The sequence below is a fragment of the Danio rerio genome, chromosome 17 (assembly GCF_052040795.2).
Source record: "Danio rerio strain M-AB ecotype USA chromosome 17, GRCz13ab, whole genome shotgun sequence".
Taxonomy (NCBI): domain Eukaryota; kingdom Metazoa; phylum Chordata; class Actinopteri; order Cypriniformes; family Danionidae; genus Danio; species Danio rerio.
The window spans coordinates 41,969,408-41,984,939 of record NC_141037.1 but is presented as its reverse complement, the minus strand read 5'-3'; positions in this window follow the sequence as shown (position 1 = coordinate 41,984,939).

Here is a 15,532-nt window from a genome sequence, read left to right as displayed (position 1 = left end):
AAGCTACCCAGGGATCCACCTCTCTCCCTGGACTTGCAGTATAGGCCCCAGGGTACCCTCTGGCCCTCCACCTAGGGGCCTCTTACCCCAGGAAGCTACCCAGGGGTCCACCTCTCTCCCTGGACTTGCAATAGAGGCCCCAGGGTGCCCCCTGGCCCTCCACCTTTGGGCCTCTGACCCCAGCAAGCTATCCAGGGGTCCACCTCTCTCCCTGGACCTGCAGTAGAGGCCCCAGGGTGCCCGCTGGCCCTCCAACAAGGGGCCTCTGACCCCAGCAAGCTACCCAGGGGTCCACAAATCTCTCTAGACTTGCAGTAGAGGCCCAAGGGTGCCCCCTGGCCCTCCACCTAGGGTCCTCAGACCCTAGGAATCTACCAATGGGTCCACAACTTTCCCTGGACTTGCACTAGAGGCCACAGAGTACCCCCTTGCACTCCACCTATGGGCTTCAGACCTCATCAAGCTACCCAGGGATCCACCTCTCTCCCTGGACTTGCAGTATAGGCCCCAGGGTACCCTCTGGCCCTCCACCTAGGGGCCTCTTACCCCAGGAAGCTACCCAGGGGTCCACCTCTCTCCCTGGACTTGCAATAGAGGCCCCAGGGTGCCCCCTGGCCCTCCACCTTGGGGCCTCTGACCCCAGCAAGCTATCCAGGGGTCCACCTCTCTCCCTGGACCTGCAGTAGAGGCCCCAGGGTGCCCGCTGGCCCTCCAACAAGGGGCCTCTGACCCCAGCAAGCTACCCAGGGGTCCACAAATCTCTCTAGACTTGCAGTAGAGGCCCAAGGGTGCCCCCTGGCCCTCCACCTAGGGTCCTCAGACCCTAGGAATCTACCAAGGGGTCCACAACTTTCCCTGGACTTGCACTAGAGGACCCAGGGTGTCCCCTGGCCCTCCACCTAAGGGCTTCTGACCCCAGCTAGCTACCCAGGGGTCCACCTCTCTCCATGGACTTGCAGTAGAGGCCCTAGGGTACCCCCTGGCGCTCCACCTAGGGGCTTTATTCCCCAGCAAGCTACCCAGGGTTCCACATCTCTCCCTGGACTTGCAGTAGAGGCCCCAGGGTGCCCGCTGGCCTTCCACCTAGGGGCCTCTGACCCCAGCAAGCTACCCAGGTGTCCACCTCTCTCCCTTGACTTGCAGTAGAGGCCCTAGGGTACCCCCTGGCCCTCCAGCTATTGGCGCTGACCCCAGAACGCTATCCAGGGGTCCAGCTCTCTCCCTGGACATGCAGTACAGGCCCCAGGGTGCCCCCTAGCCTTCCACCTAGGGGCCTCTGACCCCAACAAGCTACCCAGGGGTCCACCTTTCTCCCTGTACTTGTAGTATAGGCCCCAGGGTGCCCATTGGCCCTCCATCTAGGGGCCTCTGACCCCAGCAAGCTACCCAGGGGTCCACAACTCTCCCTGGACTTGCAGTAGAGGCCCCAGGGTGCCCCTTGGCCCTCCAACTAGGGGCCTCTGACCCCAGCAAGCTACCCAGGGGTCCACATCTCTCCCTGGACTTGCAGTAGAGAACCCAGGAAGCCCCCTGGCCCTCCACCAAGGAGCTTCTGACGCCAGCAAGCTACCCAGGGGCCCATCTCTCTCCCTGGACTTGCAGTAGAGACCCCAGGGTGCCCGCTGGCACTCCACCTATGGGCCTCTGACCCCGGCAAGCTACCCAGGGGTCCACATCTCTCCCTAGACTTGAAGTAGAGGCCCAAGGGTGCCCCCTGGCCCTCCACCTAGGGTCCTCTGACCCCAGCAATCTACCCAGGGGTCCACCTCTTTCCTTGGACTTGCAGTAGAGGCACTAGGGTACCCCCTGGCCCTCCACCTAGGGGCCTCTGACCCCAGCAAGCTACCCAGGGGTCCACCTCTCTCCCTGGATATGCAGTAGATGCCCCAGGGTGCCCCTGGCCCTACACCTTGGGGCTTCGTACCCCAGCAAGCTATCCAGGGGTCCACCTCTCTCACTGGTTCTGCAGGATAGGCCCCAGGTTGCCCCGTGGCCCTCCACCTAGGGGCCTCTGACCTCAGGAAGCTACCCAGGGGTCCACCTCTCTCCCTGGACTTGCAATAGAGGCCCCAGGGTGCCCCTTGGCCCTCCACGTAGGGGCCTCTGACCCCAGCAAGCTACCCAGGGGTCCACCTCTCTCCCTGTACTTGCAGTAGAGGCCCCAGGTTGCCCCCTGGTCCTCCACCTAGGGGCCTAAGACCCCAGCCTGCTACCCCGGGGTCCAATTATCTCCCTGGACTGGCAGTAGAGGCCCCAGGGTGCCCCCTGGCCCTCCACGTAGGGGCCTCTGACCCCAGAAATCTACACAGGGGTCCACCTCTCTCCCTGGACTTGCGTTAGAGGCCCTAGGGTACCCCTTTTCCCTCCACCAATGGGCTTCAGACTTCATCAAGCTACCCAGGGATCCACCTCTCTTCCTGGACTTGCAGTATAGGCCCCAGGGTACCCCCTGGCCCTCCACCTAGGGGCCTCTTACCCCATTAAGCTACCCAGGGGTCCACCTCTCTTCCTGGACTGGCAGTATAGGCCCCAGGGTGCCCCCTGACCCTCCACCTAGGTTCTCCTTACCCCAGCAAGCTACCCAGGGGTCCACCTCTCTCCCTGGACTTGCAAAAGAGGCCCCAGGGTGCCTGCTGGCCCTCCACTTAGGGGCCTCTGACCCCAGCAAGCTACCCAGGGGTCTACATCTCTCCCTGGACTTGCAGTAGAGGCCCCAGGAAGCCCCCTGGCCCTCCACCTAGGGTCTTCTGACCCCAGCAATCTACCAAGGGGTCCACAACTCTCCCTGGAATTGCAGTAGAGGCCCTAGGGTAGCCCCTGGCCCTCCACCTAGGGGCTTTAGTCCCCAGCAAGCTACCCAGGGGTCCACCTCTCTCCCTGGACTTGTAGTGTAGGCACCAGGGTGCCCCCTGGCCCTCCAGTTAGGGGCCTCTTACCCCAGCAAGCTACCCAGGGGTCCACCTCTCTCCCTGGACTTGCAGTAGAGAACCCAGGAAGCCCCCTGGCCCTCCACCAAGGAGCTTCTGACGCCAGCAAGCTACCCAGGGGCCCATCTCTCTCCCTGGACTTGCAGTAGAGACCCCAGGGTGCCCGCTGGCACTCCACCTAGGGGCCTCTGACCCCAGCAAGCTACCCAGGGGTCCACATCTTTCCCTAGACTTGCAGTAGAGGCCCAAGGGTGCCCCCTGGCCCTCCACCTAGGGTCCTCTGACCCCAGCAATCTACCCAGGGGTCCACCTCTTTCCCTGGACTTGCAGTAGAGGCACTAGGGTACCCCCTGGCCCTCCACCTAGGGGCCTCTGACCCCAGCAAGCTACCCAGGGGTCCACCTCTCTCCCTGGACATGCAGTAGATGCCCCAGGGTGCCCCTGGCCCTACACCTAGGGACGTCGTACCCCAGCAAGCTATCCAGGGGTCCACCTCTCTCCCTGGATCTGCAGGATAGGCCCCAGGTTGCCCCGTGGCCCTCCACCTAGGGGCCTCTGACCTCAGGAAGCTACCCAGGGGTCCACCTCTCTCCCTGGACTTGCAGTATAGGCCCCTGGGTGCCCCCTGGCCCTCCACCTAGGGGCCTATGACCCCTGAAAGCTACCCAGAAGTCCACCTCTCTTCCTGAACTTGCAATAGAGGCCCCAGGGTGCCCCTTGGCCCTCCACCTAGGGGCCTCTGACCCCAGCAAGCTACCTAGGGGTCCACATCTCTCCCTGGACTTGCAGTATAGGCCCCAGGGTGCCCCCTGGCCCTCCACCCAGGGGCCTAAGACCCCAGCAAGCTACCCCGGGGTCCAATTATCTCCCTGGACTGGCAGTAGAGTCCCCAGGTTGCCCCCTGGCCCTCCACCTAGGGGCCTCTGACTCCAGAAAGAAACACAGGGGTCCACCTCTCTCCCTGGACCTGCGTTGGAGGCCCTAGGGTACCCCCTTGCCCTCCACCTATGGGCTTCAGACCTCATCAAGCTACCCAGGGATCCACCTCTCTCCCTGGACTTGCAGTATAGGCCCCAGGGTGCCCACTGGCCCTCCACCTAGGGGCCTAAGGACCTAGCAAGCTACCCAGGGGCCCACAACTCTCCCTGGACTTGCAGTATAGGCCCCAGGGTACCCTCTGGCCCTCCACCTAGGGGCCTCTTACCCCAGGAAGCTACCCAGGGGTCCACCTCTCTCCCTGGACTTGCAATAGAGGCCCCAGGGTGCCCCCTGGCCCTCCACCTTGGGGCCTCTGACCCCAGCAAGCTATCCAGGGGTCCACCTCTCTCCCTGGACCTGCAGTAGAGGCCCCAGGGTGCCCGCTGGCCCTCCAACAAGGGGCCTCTGACCCCAGCAAGCTACCCAGGGGTCCACAAATCTCTCTAGACTTGCAGTAGAGGCCCAAGGGTGCCCCCTGGCCCTCCACCTAGGGTCCTCAGACCCTAGGAATCTACCAAGGGGTCCACAACTTTCCCTGGACTTGCACTAGAGGACCCAGGGTGTCCCCTGGCCCTCCACCTAAGGGCTTCTGACCCCAGCTAGCTACCCAGGGGTCCACCTCTCTCCATGGACTTGCAGTAGAGGCCCTAGGGTACCCCCTGGCGCTCCAGCTAGGGGCTTTATTCCCCAGCAAGCTACCCAGGGTTCCACATCTCTCCCTGGACTTGCAGTAGAGGCCCCAGGGTGCCCGCTGGCCTTCCACCTAGGGGCCTCTGACCCCAGCAAGCTACCCAGGTGTCCACCTCTCTCCCTTGACTTGCAGTAGAGGCCCTAGGGTACCCCCTGGCCCTCCAGCTATTGGCGCTGACCCCAGAAAGCTATCCAGGGGTCCAGCTCTCTCCCTGGACATGCAGTACAGGCCCCAGGGTGCCCCCTAGCCTTCCACCTAGGGGCCTCTGACCCCAACAAGCTACCCAGGGGTCCACCTTTCTCCCTGTACTTGAAGTATAGGCCCCAGGGTGCCCATTGGCCCTCCATCTAGGGGCCTCTGACCCCAGCAAGCTACCCAGGGGTCCACAACTCTCCCTGGACTTGCAGTAGAGGCCCCAGGGTGCCCCTTGGCCCTCCAACTAGGGGCCTCTGACCCCAGCAAGCTACCCAGGGGTCCACATCTCTCCCTGGACTTGCAGTAGAGAACCCAGGAAGCCCCCTGGCCCTCCACCAAGGAGCTTCTGACGCCAGCAAGCTACCCAGGGGCCCATCTCTCTCCCTGGACTTGCAGTAGAGACCCCAGGGTGCCCGCTGGCACTCCACCTATGGGCCTCTGACCCCGGCAAGCTACCCAGGGGTCCACATCTCTCCCTAGACTTGAAGTAGAGGCCCAAGGGTGCCCCCTGGCCCTCCACCTAGGGTCCTCTGACCCCAGCAATCTACCCAGGGGTCCACCTCTTTCCTTGGACTTGCAGTAGAGGCACTAGGGTACCCCCTGGCCCTCCACCTAGGGGCCTCTGACCCCAGCAAGCTACCCAGGGGTCCACCTCTCTCCCTGGATATGCAGTAGATGCCCCAGGGTGCCCCTGGCCCTACACCTTGGGGCTTCGTACCCCAGCAAGCTATCCAGGGGTCCACCTCTCTCACTGGTTCTGCAGGATAGGCCCCAGGTTGCCCCGTGGCCCTCCACCTAGGGGCCTCTGACCTCAGGAAGCTACCCAGGGGTCCACCTCTCTCCCTGGACTTGCAATAGAGGCCCCAGGGTGCCCCTTGGCCCTCCACGTAGGGGCCTCTGACCCCAGCAAGCTACCCAGGGGTCCACCTCTCTCCCTGTACTTGCAGTAGAGGCCCCAGGTTGCCCCCTGGTCCTCCACCTAGGGGCCTAAGACCCCAGCCTGCTACCCCGGGGTCCAATTATCTCCCTGGACTGGCAGTAGAGGCCCCAGGGTGCCCCCTGGCCCTCCACGTAGGGGCCTCTGACCCCAGAAATCTACACAGGGGTCCACCTCTCTCCCTGGACTTGCGTTAGAGGCCCTAGGGTACCCCTTTTCCCTCCACCAATGGGCTTCAGACTTCATCAAGCTACCCAGGGATCCACCTCTCTTCCTGGACTTGCAGTATAGGCCCCAGGGTACCCCCTGGCCCTCCACCTAGGGGCCTCTTACCCCATTAAGCTACCCAGGGGTCCACCTCTCTTCCTGGACTGGCAGTATAGGCCCCAGGGTGCCCCCTGACCCTCCACCTAGGTTCTCCTTACCCCAGCAAGCTACCCAGGGGTCCACCTCTCTCCCTGGACTTGCAAAAGAGGCCCCAGGGTGCCTGCTGGCCCTCCACTTAGGGGCCTCTGACCCCAGCAAGCTACCCAGGGGTCTACATCTCTCCCTGGACTTGCAGTAGAGGCCCCAGGAAGCCCCCTGGCCCTCCACCTAGGGTCTTCTGACCCCAGCAATCTACCAAGGGGTCCACAACTCTCCCTGGAATTGCAGTAGAGGCCCTAGGGTAGCCCCTGGCCCTCCACCTAGGGGCTTTAGTCCCCAGCAAGCTACCCAGGGGTCCACCTCTCTCCCTGGACTTGTAGTGTAGGCACCAGGGTGCCCCCTGGCCCTCCAGTTAGGGGCCTCTTACCCCAGCAAGCTACCCAGGGGTCCACCTCTCTCCCTGGACTTGCAGTAGAGAACCCAGGAAGCCCCCTGGCCCTCCACCAAGGAGCTTCTGACGCCAGCAAGCTACCCAGGGGCCCATCTCTCTCCCTGGACTTGCAGTAGAGACCCCAGGGTGCCCGCTGGCACTCCACCTAGGGGCCTCTGACCCCAGCAAGCTACCCAGGGGTCCACATCTTTCCCTAGACTTGCAGTAGAGGCCCAAGGGTGCCCCCTGGCCCTCCACCTAGGGTCCTCTGACCCCAGCAATCTACCCAGGGGTCCACCTCTTTCCCTGGACTTGCAGTAGAGGCACTAGGGTACCCCCTGGCCCTCCACCTAGGGGCCTCTGACCCCAGCAAGCTACCCAGGGGTCCACCTCTCTCCCTGGACATGCAGTAGATGCCCCAGGGTGCCCCTGGCCCTACACCTAGGGACGTCGTACCCCAGCAAGCTATCCAGGGGTCCACCTCTCTCCCTGGATCTGCAGGATAGGCCCCAGGTTGCCCCGTGGCCCTCCACCTAGGGGCCTCTGACCTCAGGAAGCTACCCAGGGGTCCACCTCTCTCCCTGGACTTGCAGTATAGGCCCCTGGGTGCCCCCTGGCCCTCCACCTAGGGGCCTATGACCCCTGAAAGCTACCCAGAAGTCCACCTCTCTTCCTGAACTTGCAATAGAGGCCCCAGGGTGCCCCTTGGCCCTCCACCTAGGGGCCTCTGACCCCAGCAAGCTACCTAGGGGTCCACATCTCTCCCTGGACTTGCAGTATAGGCCCCAGGGTGCCCCCTGGCCCTCCACCCAGGGGCCTAAGACCCCAGCAAGCTACCCCGGGGTCCAATTATCTCCCTGGACTGGCAGTAGAGTCCCCAGGTTGCCCCCTGGCCCTCCACCTAGGGGCCTCTGACTCCAGAAAGAAACACAGGGGTCCACCTCTCTCCCTGGACCTGCGTTGGAGGCCCTAGGGTACCCCCTTGCCCTCCACCTATGGGCTTCAGACCTCATCAAGCTACCCAGGGATCCACCTCTCTCCCTGGACTTGCAGTATAGGCCCCAGGGTACCCCCTGGCCCTCCACCTAGGGGCCTCTTACCCCAGGAAGCTACCCAGGGGTCCACCTCTCTCCCTGCACTTGCAATTGAGGCCCCAGGGTGCCCCCTGGCACTCCACCTAGGGGCCTATGACCTAAGCAAGCTACCCAGGGGTCCACCTCTCTCCCTGGACTGGCAGTATAGGCCCCAGGGTGCCCCCTGGCCCTCCACCTAGGGGCCTCTGACCCCAGCAAGCTACCCAGGGGTCCACCTCTCTCCCTGGACTTGCAGTAGAGGCCCCAGGGTGCCCGCTGGCCCTCCACCAAGGGGCCTCTGACCACAGCAAGCTACCCAGGGGTCCACAACTCTCCCTTGACTTGCAGTAGAGGCCCAAGGGTGCCCCCTGGCCCTCCACCTAGGGTCCTCTGACCCCAGCAATCTACCAAGGGGTCCACAACTCTCCCTGGAATTGCAGTAGAGGCCCCAGGGTAGCCCCTGGCCCTCCACCTAGGGGCTTTAGTCTCCAGCAAGCTACCCAGGGGTCCACCTCTCTCCCTGGACTTGCAGTGTAGGCCCCAGGGTGCCCCCTGGCCCTCCAGTTTGGGGCCTCTTACCCCAGCAAGCTACCCAGGGGTCCACCTCTCTCACTGGACTTGCAGTAGAGAACCCAGGAAGCCCCCTGGCCCTCCACCAAGGAGCTTCTGACGCCAGCAAGCTACCCAGGGGCCCATCTCTCTCCCTGGACTTGCAGTAGAGACCCCAGGGTGCCCGCTGGCACTCCACCTAGGGGCCTCTGACCCCGGCAAGCTACCCAGGGATCCACATCTCTCCCTAGACTTGAAGTAGAGGCCCAAGGGTGCCCCCTGGCCCTCCACCTAGGGTCCTCTGACCCCAGCAATCTACCCAGGGGTCCACCTCTTTCCCTGGACTTGCAGTAGAGGCACTAGGGTACCCCCTGGCCCTCCACCTAGGGGCCTCTGACCCCAGCAAGCTACCCAGGGGTCCACCTCTCTCCCTGGACATGCAGTAGATGCCCCAGGGTGCCCCTGGCCCTACACCTTGGGGCTTCGTACCCCAGCAAGCTATCCAGGGGTCCACCTCTCTCACTGGTTCTGCAGGATAGGCCCCAGGTTGCCCCGTGGCCCTCCACCTAGGGGCCTCTGACCTCAGGAAGCTACCCAGGGGTCCACCTCTCTCCCTGGACTTGAATTAGAGGCCCCAGGGTGCCCCTTGGCCCTCCACCTAGGGGCCTCTGACCCCAGCAAGCTACCTAGGGGTCCACTTCTCTCCCTGGATTTGCAGTATAGGCCCCAGGGTGCCCCCTGGCCCTCCACCTAGGGGCCTAAGATCCCAGCAAGCTACCCAGGGGTCCACCTCTCTCCCTTGACTTGAAGTATAGGCCCCAGGGTGCCCCCTGGCCCTCCACCTAGGGGCCTAAGACCCCAGCAAGCTACCCCGGGGTCCAATTATCTCCCTGGACTGGCAGTATAGGCCCCAGGGTGCCCCCTGGCCCTCCACCTAGGGGCCTCTGACTCCAGAAAGCAACACAGGGGTCCACCTCTCTCCCTGTACCTGCGTTAGAGGCCCTAGGGTACCCCCTTGCCCTCCACCTATGGGCCTCTTACCCCAGGAAGCTACCCAGGGGTCCACCTCTCTCCCTGCACTTGCAATAGAGGCCCCAGAGTGCCCCCTGGCCCTACACCTAGGGGCTTCGTACCCAAGCAAGCTATCCAGGGGTCCACCTCTCTCCCTGGATCTGCAGAATAGGCCCCAGGTTGCCCCGTAGCCCTCCACCTAGGGGCCTCTGACCTCAGGAAGCTACCCAGGGGTCCACCTCTCTCCCTGGACTTGCAGTTTAGGCCCCATGGTGCCCCCTGTCCCTCCATCTAGGGGCCTATGACCCCTAAAAAACTACCCAGAAGTCCACCTCTCTTCCTAAACTTGCAATAGAGGCCCCAGGGTGCCCCTTTGCCCTCCACTAGGGCCTCTGACCCCAGCAAGCTACCTAGGGGTCCACATCTCTCCCTGGACTTGCAGTATAGGCCCCAGGGTGCCCCCTGGCCCTCCACCTAGGGGCTTAAGGTCCCAGCAAGCTACCCAGGGGTCCACCTCTCTCCCTTGACTTGAAGTATAGGCCCCAGGGTTCCCCCTGGCCCTCCACCTAGGGGCCTAGGACCACAGCAAGCTACCCAGGGGTCCACCTCTCTCCCTGGACTTGCAGTAGAGGCCCTAGGGTGCCCCCTGGCCCTCCACCTAGGGGCCTAAAATCCCAGCAAGCTACCCAGGGGTCAACCTTTCTCTCTTGACTTGAAATATAGGCCCCAGGGTGCCCCCTGGCCCTCCACCTAGGGGCCTAAGACCCCAGCAAGCTACCCCGGGGTCCAATTATCTCCCTGGACTGGAAATAGAGGCCCCAGGGTGCCCCTTGGCCCTCCACCTAGGGGCCCCTGACCCCAGCAAGCTACCTAGGGGTCCACTTCTCTCCCTGGACTTGCAGTATAGGCCCCAGGGTGCCCCCTGGCCCTCCACCTAGGGGCCTCTGACCCCAGCAAGCTACCCAGGGGTCCACCTCTCTCCCTGGACTTGCAGTAGAGGCCCCAGGGTGCCCGCTGGCCCTCCAGATAGGGGCTTAAGACCCCAGCAAGCTACCCAGGGGTCCACAACCCTCCCTGGACTTGCAGTAGAGGCCCCAAGGTGCCCCTTGAACCTCCACCTAGGGGCCTCTGACCCCAGCAAGCTACCCAGGGGTCCACAAATCTCTTTAGACTTGCAGTAGAGGCCCAAGGGTGCCCCCTGGCCCTCCACCTAGGGTCCTCAGACCCTAGGAATCTACCAATGGGTCCACAACTATCCCTGGACTTGCACTAGAGGCCACAGGGTGCCCCCTGGCCCTCCACCTAAGGGCCTCTGACCCCAGCTAGCTACCCAGGGGTCCACCTCTCTCCATGGACTTGCAGTAGAGGCCCTAGGGTACCCCCTGGCGCTCCACCTAGGGGCTTTATTCCCCAGCAAGCTACCCAGGGGTCCACATCTCTCCTTGGACTTGCAGTAGAGGCCCCAGGGTGCCCGCTGGCCTTCCACCTAGGGGCCTCTGACCCCAGCAAACTACCCAGGGAACCACCTCTCTCCCTGGACTTGCAGTAGAGGCCCTAGGGTAACCCCTGGCCCTCCAGCTATTGGCGCTAACCCCAGAAAACTATCCAGGGGTCCAGCTCTCTCCCTGGACTTGCAGTAGAGGCCCCAGGGTGCCCCCTTGCCCTCCACCTAGGGGCCTCTGACCCCAGAAAGCTACCCAGGGGTCCACCTTTCTCCCTGGACTTGAAGTATAGGCCCCAGGGTGCCCACTGGCCCTCCACCTAGGGGCCTAAGGACCTAGCAAGCTACCCAGGGGTCCACAACTCTCCCTGGACTTGCAGTAGAGGCCCCAGGGTGCCCCTTAGCCCTCCTTCTAGGGGCCTCTGACCCCAGCAAGCTACCCAGGGGTCCACCTCTCTCCCTGGACTTGCGTTAGAGGCCCTAGGGTACCCCCTTGCCCTCCACCAATGGGCTTCAGACCTCATCAAGCTACCCAGGGATCCACCTCTCTTCCTGGACTTGCAGTATAGGCCCCAGGGTACCCCCTGGCCCTCCACTTAGGGGCCTCTTACCCCAGGAAGCTACCCAGGGGTCCACCTTTCTCCCTGGACTTGCAATAGAGGCCCCAGGGTGCCCCCTGGCACTCCACCTAGGGGCCTCTGACCCCAGCAAGCTACCCAGGGGTCCACCTCTTTCCCTGGACTTGCAGTAGAGGCCCCAGGGTGCCCGCTGGCCCTCCACCAAGGGGCCTCTGACCCCAGCAAGCTACCCAGGGGTCCACAACTCACCCTAGACTTGCAGTAGAGGCCCAAGGGTGCCCCCTGGCCCTCCACCTAGGGTACTCAGACCCTAGGAATCTACCAAGGGGTCCACAACTATCCCTGGACTTGCACTAGAGGCCCAAGGGTGCCCCCTTGCCCTCCACCTAAGGGCCTCTGACCCCAGCTAGCTACCCAGGGGTCCACCTCTCTGCCTGGACTTGCAGTAGAGGCCCTAGGGTACCCCCTGGCGCACCACCTAGGGGCTTTATTCCCCAGCAAGCTAACCAGGGGTCCACCTCTCACCCTGGACTTGCAGTAGAGGCCCCAGGGTGCCCGCTGGCCCTCCACCTAGGGTCCTCTGACCCCAGCAATCTACCCAGGGGTCCACCTCTCTCCCTGGACTTGCAGTAGAGGCCCTAGGGTACCCCCTGGCCTTCCGGCTAGTGGCGCTGACCCCAGAAAGCTACCAAAGGGTCCAGCTCTCTCCCTGGACTTGCAGTAAAGGCCCCAAGGTACCTCCTTACCCTCCACATAGGGGACTCTTACCCCAGGAAGCTACCCATGGGTCCACCTCTCTTCCTGGACTTGCGGTATAGGCCCTAGTGTACTCCCTGGCCCTCCACCTATGGGCTTCAGACCCCAGCAAGCTACCTAGGGGTCCACCTCTCTCCCTGGACTGGCAGTATAGGCCCCAGGGTGCCCCCTGACCCTCCACCTAGGTTCTTCTTACCCCAGCAAGCTAGCCAGGGGTCAACCTCTCTCCCTGGACTTGTAGAAAGGCCCCAGGGTGCCCGCTGGCCCTCCACTTAGGGGCCTTTGACCCCAGCAAGCTACCCAGGGGTCCACCTCTCTCCCTGGACTTGAAGCATAGACCCCAGGGTGCAACTTGGCCTTCCACATAGGGGCCTAAGACCCCAGCAAGCTACCCAGGGGTCCACATCTCTGTCTGGACTTGCAGTATAGGCCCCAGGGTGCCCCCTGGCCCTCCAGCTAGAGGCCTAAGACCCCAGCAAGCTACCCAGGGGTCCAATTCTCTCCCTGGACTGGCAGTATAGGCCCCAGGGTGCACCCTGGCCCTAAACCTAGGGGCCTCTGCCCCCAACAAGCTACCCAGGGGTCCACAACTCTTCCTGGACTAGCAGTAGAGGCCTAAGGGTACCCCCTGGCCCTCCACCTATGGGCCTCTGACTCCAGCAAGCTACACATGGGTCCACCTCTCTCCCTGGACTTGCAGTAGAGGCCCTAGGGTACCCCCTGACCCTCCACCTAGGTTCTTCTTACCCCAGCAAGCTGCCCAGGGGTCCACCTCTCTCCCTGGACTTGCAGTAGAGAACCCAAGAAGCCCCCCGGCCCTCCACCAAGGAGCCTCTGACGCCAGCAAGCTACCCAGATGCCCATTCCTCTCCCTAGACTTGCAGTAGAGGCCCCAGGGTGCCCGCTGGCCCTCCACCTAGGGGCCTCTGACACAAGAAAGCTCCCCAGGGGTCCACCTCTCACCCTGGACTTGCAGGATAGGCCCTAGGGTGCCCCCTGGCCCTCCACCTAGTTGCCTCTGAGCCCAGCAAGCTACCCAGGGGTCCACCTCTCTCCCTGGACGTGCAGTAGAGGCCCTAGGGTAACTCTTGTCCCTTCACCTTGGGGCGTCTGACACCAGCAAGTTTCCCTGTGGTCCACAACTCTCCCTGGACTTGCAGTAGAGGACCCAGGGTGCCCATTGGCCTTCCACCTAGGGGCCTAAGACCCCAGCAAGCTACCCCAGGGTCCAATTATCTCCCTGGACTGGCAGTATAGGCCCCAGGGTGCCCCCTGGCCCTCCACCTAGGGGCCTCTGACTCCAGAAAGCAACACAGGGGTCCACCTCTCTCCCTGGACCTGCGTTAGAGGCCCTAGGGTACCCCCTTGCCCTCCACCTATGGGCCTCTTACCCCAGGAAGCTACCCAGGGGTCCACCTCTCTCCCTGCACTTGCAATAGAGGCCCCAGAGTGCCCCCTGGCCCTACACCTAGGGGCTTCGTACCCAAGCAAGCTATCCAGGGGTCCACCTCTCTCCCTGGATCTGCAGGATAGGCCCCAGGGTGCCCCGTAGCCCTCCACCTAGGGGCCTCTGACCTCAGGAAGCTACCCAGGGGTCCACCTCTCTCCCTGGACTTGCAGTTTAGGCCCCATGGTGCCCCCTGTCCCTCCACCTAGGGGCCTATGACCCCTAAAAAACTGCCCAGAAGTCCACCTCTCTTCCTGAACTTGCAATAGAGGCCCCAGGGTGCCCCTTGGCCCTCCACTAGGGCCTCTGACCCCAGCAAGCTACCTAGGGGTCCACATCTCTCCCTGGACTTGCAGTATAGGCCCCAGGGTGCCCCCTGGCCCTCCACCTAGGGGCTTAAGGTCCCAGCAAGCTACCCAGGGGTCCACCTCTCTCCCTTGACTTGAAGTATAGGCCCCAGGGTTCCCCCGTGCCCTCCACCTAGGGGCCTAGGACCACAGCAAGCTACCCAGGGGTCCACCTCTCTCCCTGGACTTGCAGTAGAGGCCCTAGGGTGCCCCCTGGCCCTCCACCTAGGGGCCTAAAATCCCAGCAAGCTACCCAGGGGTCAACCTTTCTCTCTTGACTTGAAGTATAGGCCCCAGATTGCCCCCTGGCCCTCCACCTAGGGGCCTAAGACCCCAGCAAGCTACCCCAAGGTCCAATTATCTCCCTGGACTGGAAATAGAGGCCCCAGGGTGCCCCTTGGCCCTCCACCTAGGGGCCTCTGACCCCAGCAAGCTACCTAGGGGTCCACTTCTCTCCCTGGACTTGCAGTATAGGCCCCAGGGTGCCCCCTGGCCCTCCACCTAGGGGCCTCTGACCCCAGCAAGCTACCCAGAGGTCCACCTCTCTCCCTGGACTTGCAGTAGAGGCCCCAGGGTGCCCGCTGGCCCTCCAGATAGGGGCTTAAGACCCCAGCAAGCTACCCAGGGGTCCACAACCCTCCCTGGACTTGTAGTAGAGGCCCCAAGGTGCCCCTTGGCCCTCCACCTAGGGGCCTCTGACCCCAGCAAGCTACCCAGGGGTCCACAAATCTCTTTAGACTTGCAGTAGAGGCCCAAGGGTGCCTCCTGGCCCTCCACCTAGGGTCCTCAGACCCTAGGAATCTACCAATGGGTCCACAACTATCCCTGGACTTGCACTAGAGGCCACAGGGTGCCCCCTGGCCCTCCACTTAAGGGCCTCTGACCCCAGCTAGCTACCCAGGGGTCCACCTCTCTCCATGGACTTGCAGTAGAGGCCCTAGGGTACCCCCTGGCGCTCCACCTAGGGGCTTTATTCCCCAGCAAGCTACCCAGGGGTCCACATCTCTCCCTGGACTTGCAGTAGAGGCCCCAGGGTGCCCGCTGGCCTTCCACCTAGGGGCCTCTGACCCCAGCAAACTACCCAGGGAACCACCTCTCTCCCTGGACTTGCAGTAGAGGCCCTAGGGTAACCCCGTGGCCCTCCACCTAGGGGCCTCTGACCTCAGGAAGCTACCCAGGGGTCCACCTCTCTCCCTGGACTTGAATTAGAGGCCCCAGGGTGCCCCTTGGCCCTCCACCTAGGGGCCTCTGACCCCAGCAAGCTACCTAGGGGTCCACTTCTCTCCCTGGATTTGCAGTATAGGCCCCAGGGTGCCCCCTGGCCCTCCACCTAGGGGCCTAAGATCCCAGCAAGCTACCCAAGGGTCCACCTCTCTCCCTTGACTTGAAGTATAGGCCCCAGGGTGCCCCCTGGCCCTCCACCTAGGGGCCTAAGACCCCAGCAAGCTACCCCGGGGTCCAATTATCTCCCTGGACTGGCAGTATAGGCCCCAGGGTGCCCCCTGGCCCTCCACCTAGGGGCCTCTGACTCCAGAAAGCAACACAGGGGTCCACCTCTCTCCCTGGACCTGCGTTAGAGGCCCTAGGGTACCCCCTTGCCCTCCACCTATGGGCCTCTTACCCCAGGAAGCTACCCAGGGGTCCACCTCTCTCCCTGCACTTGCAATAGAGGCCCCAGAGTGCCCCCTGGCCCTACACCTAGGGGCTTCGTACCCAAGCAAGCTATCCAGGGGTCCACCTCTCTCCCTGGATCTGCAGGATAGGCCCCAGGTTGCCCCGTAGCCCTCCACCTAGGGGCCTCTGACC